Source organism: Balaenoptera musculus, chromosome 14 (genome assembly GCF_009873245.2).
Source record: "Balaenoptera musculus isolate JJ_BM4_2016_0621 chromosome 14, mBalMus1.pri.v3, whole genome shotgun sequence".
Lineage (NCBI taxonomy): Eukaryota > Metazoa > Chordata > Mammalia > Artiodactyla > Balaenopteridae > Balaenoptera > Balaenoptera musculus.
In genome coordinates this window covers 31,201,293-31,209,872 of record NC_045798.1, presented here as the reverse complement: position 1 = coordinate 31,209,872, position 8,580 = coordinate 31,201,293, and the positions used below count along the sequence as shown (strand labels likewise).

Below are 8,580 nucleotides of genomic sequence, written 5' to 3'. Positions count from 1 at the left end.
CAGGGGACACGGGTTCGAGCCCTGGTCTGGGAGGATCCCACATGCCGTGGAGCAACTGGGCCCGTGAACCACAACTGCTGAGCCTGCGCATCTGGAGCCTGTGCTCTGCAACAAGAGAGGCCGCAATAGTGAGAGGCCCGCGCACCGCGATGAAGAGGGGCCCCCACTTGCCGCAGCTAGAGAAAGCCCTGGCACAGAAACGAAGACCCAACATAGCAATCAATCAATCAATCAATCTTTAAAAAAAAAAAAAACCACAGTGGGATGCCACTTCATGCTCACTAGGACGGCTGTCATTTTTAAAAAAGGAGGGGGTGGAACAGAAAAGCAAGTGTGGGCAAGGATGTGGGGAAATTGGAACTCTGGTGCTTTGCTGGTGGGAATGTAACCCCTGTGGAAAACAGTGCAACAGGTCCTAATGATATTCAACACATAATTACCACACCATCCAGCAATTTCACTTCTGGTTTACACTCAAAAGAATTGAAAAGAGGGACTCAAAAAGATATTTGTACACCCACATTCATAGCAGCATTATTCACAATAGCCAAAAGTTGGAAACAACCTAAATGTCCATCGAGAGATGAATGGATAAAGAAATTGTGGTGTAAACATCTAATGGAATAGTATATAGGCATAAGAAGGAAAGACATTCTGACACATGCTACAGCATGGATGAACCTTGAGGACAATATGCTCAGTGAAACAAGCCAGACATGAAAGGACAAATAGATGAATCTGCTTAAATGAGGTACCTAGAGGGGTCAAACTCATAGAGACAAAAGGTAGAAAGATGGTTACCAAGGGCTGGGGGAGGAGATAGGGAGTTAGTATTTAATGGAGACAGTTTTTCTGTTTGGGAAGATGATGAAGTTGTAGAGATGGATAGGGGTGATGGTTGTGTAGTAATGTGAATATACTTAATGCCATTGAACTAGACACTTAAAAGTGATTAAAACAGTACATTTAATGTTAATATATATTTTACCACAATAATAAAAAAGGAATTGTACTATGTAACCAATAGGCCTCCCGCTACCCCCCAGGAAAGCTCTGATCTCTAAATCCCCTGGGCCTGCAGTGCTCTTGGCCCAGCGAGGACTGGAGCAGAAACCCCACAGGACTGAGCCCAGAGGTGACGGGCACAGTCTCGTCCAGAAGAAACGGGGAAGGCAGAGGCTGCGGAGAGAAGGCGAGGCGGTTGGGGCCTTTGAGACTTTACTCCTGACCCTGACTTTCCCTGAGATGAATTTGCTCATCCAGTGGCTCGCCTTCCACCAGCCAGGTTCTCCTAAACCCCTCAGCTGCTTTTCCATGTCTGCTGCCTCAGACCATCTCTTATGTCAGGTGTCAGTCTCACATTCTGCCCGGCTCTTTTTCCTCCATCCACTTCTGAGGTCTCTGCTCCTGACTCAGGCTTGTGCGGAAGGATTCTAGCGCATCCTGACCACGACTTGGGAAGGCCATCTGTCAGTCAGTACTCCTGCCTCAGCACCCGTCTCATCCATCACCCGGGAGGGGCTGGGTGTGCATCCTGCACGGTGGTCGATGGCGCTCATGGCTTCTGGTCCATTAGGGGTGGCAGGGTTCCAGCCTGTGCGTGGCAGCAGCTAACTGCTTATCGGCCCCACCAGGGGAAGGTTCCGGGAATGCTCCTCGTCGTTCCCTGAGCGCTCAGGACAGGGCACAGTGGAAGGGAAAAGCTTCTCTCTGGGCCCTCTGCTTCCTTCTGTCTGTCCTGTGCCAGCTTCCTTCTCCTCCCTGGCCCTAAGGAGACAACGCCTGGCAGAGAGTTGCCCCACGAGGCAGCTTTCTCGCCTGATCTTTTAGTGGAATTGTCTGTTTAAACAGTCATCCTTCTGTACCCCAGACCTCCCAGTGCGTCCTTTTAGTCGTGACCTCCAATACCGCAGCACGACCACACAGTTTCACCCCAGAGCACCTCCTATTACACAGTTTCACCCCAGAGCACCTCCTATTATCTGGGCAGCAAGATCCTACTGAGCACGTCGTATTCACTTTTACCCATCCTTTAGCAGCTGTGAGGTAGGCAAATCTTCATCTCTAGTGCTATCAAAATCCAAGATCCCCAAAGCAAATGTGGGCAATGGCTGGAATTTCCCTACCCTCTGGGCAGCAATTTTGGGGAACCATAACAGAATAGAACAAGAAAGGGCCTGGATTCTACCTGCATCTTAAAACCAACAGCTGAATGGAGCCCTGACGCCTCATTTTGATGTGCTACCAGGTTTGAATCATGCTGGCATTGCCCCACCTCTCAGCTATAATAATGGGGTTTTGAATGGTTGGATTGTAGCCCCAGGATTAAAGTCGAGCTGAGTAACGTGGTATTGAGTTAAGGCATGCCCACAATAAAGAGACCGTTCTTCACTGTGGAAACCAAAGCATAGGCAGAGTTATTTTTGCTCATGGCAAGTCCTGTCTTCAGATCTATTGCTAAAAGGGAAATAAGCCCTTCTCCTGTTTGTTCTTTTAAAAGCACCATCTCTAATAGAAGTACCTTCCCACCTCTAGAAACTCAGCATTAAAATGATATCTTTGAAATTTGCCATAAACAGTGCAAATATTTTTCCAAAATGATCTTGACTATGAGCAAGGTAAGACAGCAACAACCACCACCCTTCCCGATGCCAACTAAAAATATTTTAAGTAGATTTCTCACTATTCCAGCCCAGGGTCTTCCACCCATCCTATTTGCAATGCAAAGCAGAATTTTTAAGACTTTGAACTCCGTGATTCAGACATACCTGAATTCACATCCCAGCTCTGGAAGTTACTGTGGGGTGTGGCAGTTATAAAACATGTCATCCGAATTTAAACACTCCTCAATCAAGAGCTGAAGTCTGTGTTCCCTGCTCTTGAATCTAGGCTGTTTGACTGCTTGACCAAAAAAATGCAACGGAAGTAATGGTACCAGTTTCTACACCCAGGCCCCAAGAAACTAGCAGCTTCTACTGCCTGTCTCTTGGGGTGCTCCTCTCTTTCTCGAAACCTGGTCACCATGAGGAAGCTGAACAGCCCACGGAGACGGCTGTGATGAGTGGTCCCATGTTCTCAGGCCCGTGGACCCAGCTGAGCTCCCAGCCAATAGCTAGCCCTGTGAGGGAGCCATCTTGGAAGTGGTCATCTAGCCCACAGGCTACTATGAATAATGCTGCTGTGAACATTTATGCACAAGTTTTTGTGTAGACATACGTTTCCATTTCTCTTGGGTATATACTTAGAAGTGGAATTGCTAGATCACGTGGTAACTCTATGTTTGACCGTTTAAGGAACTGCCAACCTCTTTTCTGCAATGGCTGCACCATTTTACATCCCCACTAGCAGTGTATGCGGGTTTGGCAACACTTTATTTTCTGTCTTTGTGATTATAGCCATCTTAGTATGTAAGTGTTATCTCCTTTTGGTTTTGACTTGAAATTCCCTGATGAATGCTGATATTGAGCATCTTTTCAAAATGTGCTTATTGGCCCTTTGAAAATCTTCTTTGGAGAATGTCCACTCAGATCCTTTGCCCATTTTAAATTGGGTTATATGTGTTTTTACTACTGAGTTGTTCTTTATGTATTCTAGATCTCAACCCTTTATCAGATATATGATTTACAAATATTTTCTCCCATTCTGTGGGTTGTCATTTTTTACTTTCTTGATGCTGTCCTTCAAACTACAAAAGCTTTTACCTTTGATAAAGTCTAATATATCTATGTTTTCTTTGGTTGCCTGTGCTTTAAGTGTCATATCTAAGAAACCATTGCTTAATCCAAAGTCACAAAGAGTTACACCTGTTTTTTTTTTTCCTGAGAGTCTTATTGTCTTAGATTAGGTTTCTGATCCATTCTGGGTTAGTTTTTGTATATAGAGTAAGGTACGGCATCCAATTTCATTCTTTTACATGTGGCTATCCAGTTACCCAAGAACCATTTATTGAAAAGACTATCCTTTTCCCCCATTAAATGGTCTTGGCACCCATTGAAAATCAATGAACTGCAACTGTGATGGTTTATTTCTGGACTCTCAATTCTATTGCATTGACTTATATGTCTGTCCCTATGCAAGTAACACACCATCTTGACTACTGTAGCTGTATAGTAAGTTTTGATTTTGGGAAGCATGAGTCCTCTAACTTTGTTCTTCTTCAAGATTGTTTTGGCTACGCTGAGCCCCTTGCACTTCCATATGAATTTTAGCACCATCTTGTCCATGTCTGAAAGAACTCAGCTGGAATTTTGATGGCACTAAATGACTGTGGATCACTTTGGAGAGTGTTGCCGTCTTGACAATATTAAGTCTTCTGACCCTGAGATACCTTTCCATTTATTTAGGTCTTCCTTAATTTCTTTCAACAATGTTTTGCAGTTTTCAGAGTGTAAATTTTGCACTCCTTTTGCTAAATTCATTCCCCAGTATTTTATTCTCTTTGGAGCTATTGTAAGCGAGCAGTTCCTGTTTCTCAGCTGATGGAGAAGTCCTTCCATGCTAAGAGCTTTGTCTGACACAGGTGTTTCAGTTACCTGGGAGTTTCAGACTTCTCTGGTTAAGTCTCAGCTATTTCATAATTAATAAACTGGAAATAAACTCCATAATAAAGATCTTCCCCTGCCCTGGTCTCACAGGTTCTAACTAAATTTATGCTCTCAAGGGACTTATTTTTTATTTTAGAAAATTCCCTTTGACTGATTGCTGCCTCCTCCTTCTGCCACTACTGGTGGTGCTCTGTGCTCGTTTGGTGCCAATCCTGGTACCTTTCTTGTGAAGCGGCCACTGAGAAGGCTCCAGAGGTTACCATGGCCAATGAAGAGCCCCAGGAGGGAGTCAAGACAGAGGACCCACGATCACATTAACATGAAGGTGATGAGGCAGGATGGTTCTGTGGTGCAGTTTGAGATTTGGAGGCGTAACCACTTTTGACGAAAGCCTATTGTGAATGACAGGGTTTGCCCATGAGGCAGATCAGATTCTGATTTGATGGGCAGCCAATCAATGAAACAGACACACCTGCACAGTTGGAAATGGAAGATGAAGATACAGCTTTTGTGTCCCAATAGCAGACAGGAGGTGTCTACTAAAGAGAGAACCTGCTGCTTTACTCCAGAACCAAGAAGTCATTCTAAGTTAGAAAACCATGATTTGGTTCCACTGCATCGTGACTGCTGCAGTATAGTTTTCTCTAGTCTTTCATTTTCCCCTCCCCCACTCCTTTGTTGTACATTAAGTAATGGAGGTATGTGCACAAGCATATTGATTTTTTTTAACTAAATGGCCAATGGTACATTTTGATCAACATCACAAGGAGATAGGATGGGGGAAAATACTGCTTCTGTGAAAATAGTCCCTTTCTCCATTATTGGCATGCTCATTCAGCTCATCTCTGTATATGCCAGTAAGTTCTTTTGATTTCCCTGTTTAACGAAAAAAGAACAATGTAAAAATTATTGCATACTTTGTTCGATTGGAGAATTTTAGTGTTTTTCATTTTCATTTCAAAGCCAAGAACAATTTTATAACTTTTTTGTATGTAGCTGTTACAGGTAGGGCAATCTGTCTTTAAGCAAGGATAAATTACTGTAAAAGAAATGAATCCTAGATCGTTTTCCCCTTCAGGTCAAGCATCTTGTTGTTTAAATAAACTTCGTGGGTTTCTTTTTAATGCTTTTTTTACTTCTGCTTCTCAGCTCAAGTGTGTAATTAACAGGAAAATGGGAAGTTGCTCACTATGCTTTCTTCAGATCACTGTTAAACCACCTTATTTTAAGGAAAACTAAGGCAGAAATCCTTCCCCAGATGCTCTTCTTGGGAAGAATTTTACTCCTCGGGCTATTTCTGAATGTGCTTTCAGCAAAAAGATTTTCAGTCACAGCATATGTGATTTTCAAGTTTCTTCTTTGCTGGGAATAATTAGAAAAATCACAAAATGGAGTTCAGAAATAGAAAAGGAAGATGATGTGAAGGAAGAGCAGTGGGAATTCTGCCAGAAGCCTTGGGAGGAACAAAGGGAGCTGGGAAAGGCCTCTTGCCTCCGCCAGCGCCTGCCTGGGGAGGATGCAGCCTTTGAGGGGCTCCGGTGCCCACTGGGTGCGGCCAGGCTGCACTGCAGTCATCCCAACCAGCGTGGGACCAAAGTGGGCTTCTCTCTAAGAAAAAATTTCAAACACACAAAATAAAAGGGAATTAAGTATTTGTCACAATGAACAAATACAGTGAAACCCCCTATGCCCCCATCACCCCAGATTCAACAGTCATCAGCTCATGGCCAAACTTGTGTCTTCTATAAACCGACTAATCCCCCACCCCCAACCCCAGATAATTTGGAAGCAAATCCCAGACATTATATTATTTCACCCATAAACCTTTTTTTTTTTTTAACATCTTTATTGGAGTAAAATTGCTTTACAATGGTGTTTTAGTTTCTGCTTTATAACAAAGTGAATCAGCTACACATATACATATATCCCCATATCCCCTCCCTCTTGCGTCTCCCTCCCACCCTCCCTGTCCCACCCCTCTAGGTGGTTACAAAGCACCGAGCTGATCTCAAACCTTTTTTTTAATTGAGAAATTTCTTGATATTTCTTCATGAAGTAGTAAGCAGAATTAAAGAAATATACAGCCTAAAACAGTCAAAATGATCCTAAAATTTTTGTGACAATTACGCATCTATCTATAGCCAAAATAAAAATGAAAAGTTTTTAATAAACCACTTTAAAATTTTTGCTCAGTAATTTATCTGAAATTGAACAGATATGAGGATAACTAGGATAATGCCACTTTATGCTTCTCCAAAAAAATTGTCATCCTTGTAAACCAGTGGCTTGGTTCTGCGAGATTCCACAAATTTTCTTTGCCCAGTGTGAAGGGAAAGCCTGAAGATGAAAATAGCAGAGTTGACAACCAAAGAACTAGATTCTGCCGACCCTGGAGCAGGATGACCATCTGACTCAGACCCGTCCTGGTGAGGAGCAGAGGGAGGATCGCGGATCCCGCTGGGAGGAAGTGAGTGACTCAGCCCAGGTCAGGATGGTCAGGAGGTGAGATGCTCTGAGGAAAGCATGTGCCCAGCTCATGCCACAGCTGACTGTTGAGAAGGCCAAAGGCTCCCACTGCCTTGCAGGTGGCTGGGCTGTTTCCAGTGCAGTGAAAATTGTCCATGTAAGTCTGAATAACTTCCTATAAAAGGCAAATGTATGGGGCACAACTGTGTGAGTTCCCTTACGTTCTGGCATATAAAGTAAGCAATGCCTTGGAAACAATTCCTATTCTAAGCTGCTAACTGGCTCGCAAGCTAGATCAATGCACTGCTGGCTACTCATCTGACAGCTGTATTGGTGTCTTACCTCTAATTGGCATTTGGTTTGGGTTTTTTAAAATAAATAAATAAATTTATTTATTTATGGCTGCATTGGGTCTTTGTTGCTGCACGTGGGCTTTCTCTAGTTGCGGCGAGCGGGGGCTTCTCTTCATTGCGGTGCGTGGGCTTCTCATTCAGTGGCTTCTCTTTGTTGCATAGCACGGGCTCTAGGTGCGTGGGCTTCAGTAGTTGTGGCATGCAGGCTCAGTAGTTGTGGCTTGCTAGCTCTAGAGCACAGGCTTAGTAGTTGTGGCACATGAGCTTAGTTGCTCCACAGCATGTGGGATGTTCCCAGACCAGGGCTTGAACCCCTACATTGGCAGGTGGATTCTTAACCACTGTACCACAAGGAAAGTCCCAGTATTTGGTTTTAAATCCAGTTTCAGAAGAATGTTTTATAAAAGTTTAAGAAATTTACTAGTGGTATCAATTTGAAGTAATAACTTACAAAACTACAATAATTAAAACCATGTGCTACACAGGAAAAACAGATCAATGGAACACACTAGGAAGTTTAGAAGTAGATCTGTATACATACAGGAATTCTGTATAAGGCTGGCATTTCAATTCAAGGAGGAAAAATAGTTTATTCAATAAGTGGTTTGGGGACAACTTATCTAGAAAAAAGAAATAAAGTTGAATCTGTATCCTATAAACTAGAATGAGTTCCAGATGGATCAAAAATGTATGTTGGATGTCAATTACATCTCAAAAAGCTGAAATAATACATTTGGGGGGAAAGTGGAATCATTCCGGTACCAGAGGAAATCATGGGCAATTTGTTTTTGTAATAATTTCCCTTAGAAAAGGGAAGAATCTTCTATATACAATACAAAATCCAGAAACTGTATCCTAGGTAATAAATAACTGGGCTGGCCTGTCTCCAGTTCCTGGGAGGTAACCTTTAAATACCTGGAATTTCCTGGGTCATAAGAATGTCTTTGTCATTCTTGGTGGACCCTGAGAGTTTATACTAAGGAGATGACTCAGATGGTGGCTGGCCAGGACAGGAAGACCAGTGGGTGATTAGAGGGCTGGGGCTTTGAGTCACGTGGTATCAGCCCAACCTCTGGGGAAGGGAGGGGGAGCTGGAGGTTGAGTTCAATCAAGTGGCCCATGATTCACTTACTCACACCTACACAATGAAACCATGGAAACTCTGGACATCAATGTTCAGGTGAGGACCCCTCACTGCCAATCCTAAGCATGTTGTC

General features: G+C 43.4%; 1 pseudogene; it reads left to right on the top strand.

Moving 5' to 3' along the window:
- The first annotated feature begins 4,805 nt into the window (after positions 1 to 4,805).
- Positions 4,806 to 5,087, top strand: LOC118880367 (annotated as a pseudogene).
- Positions 5,088 to 8,580: the final 3,493 nt, after the last annotated feature.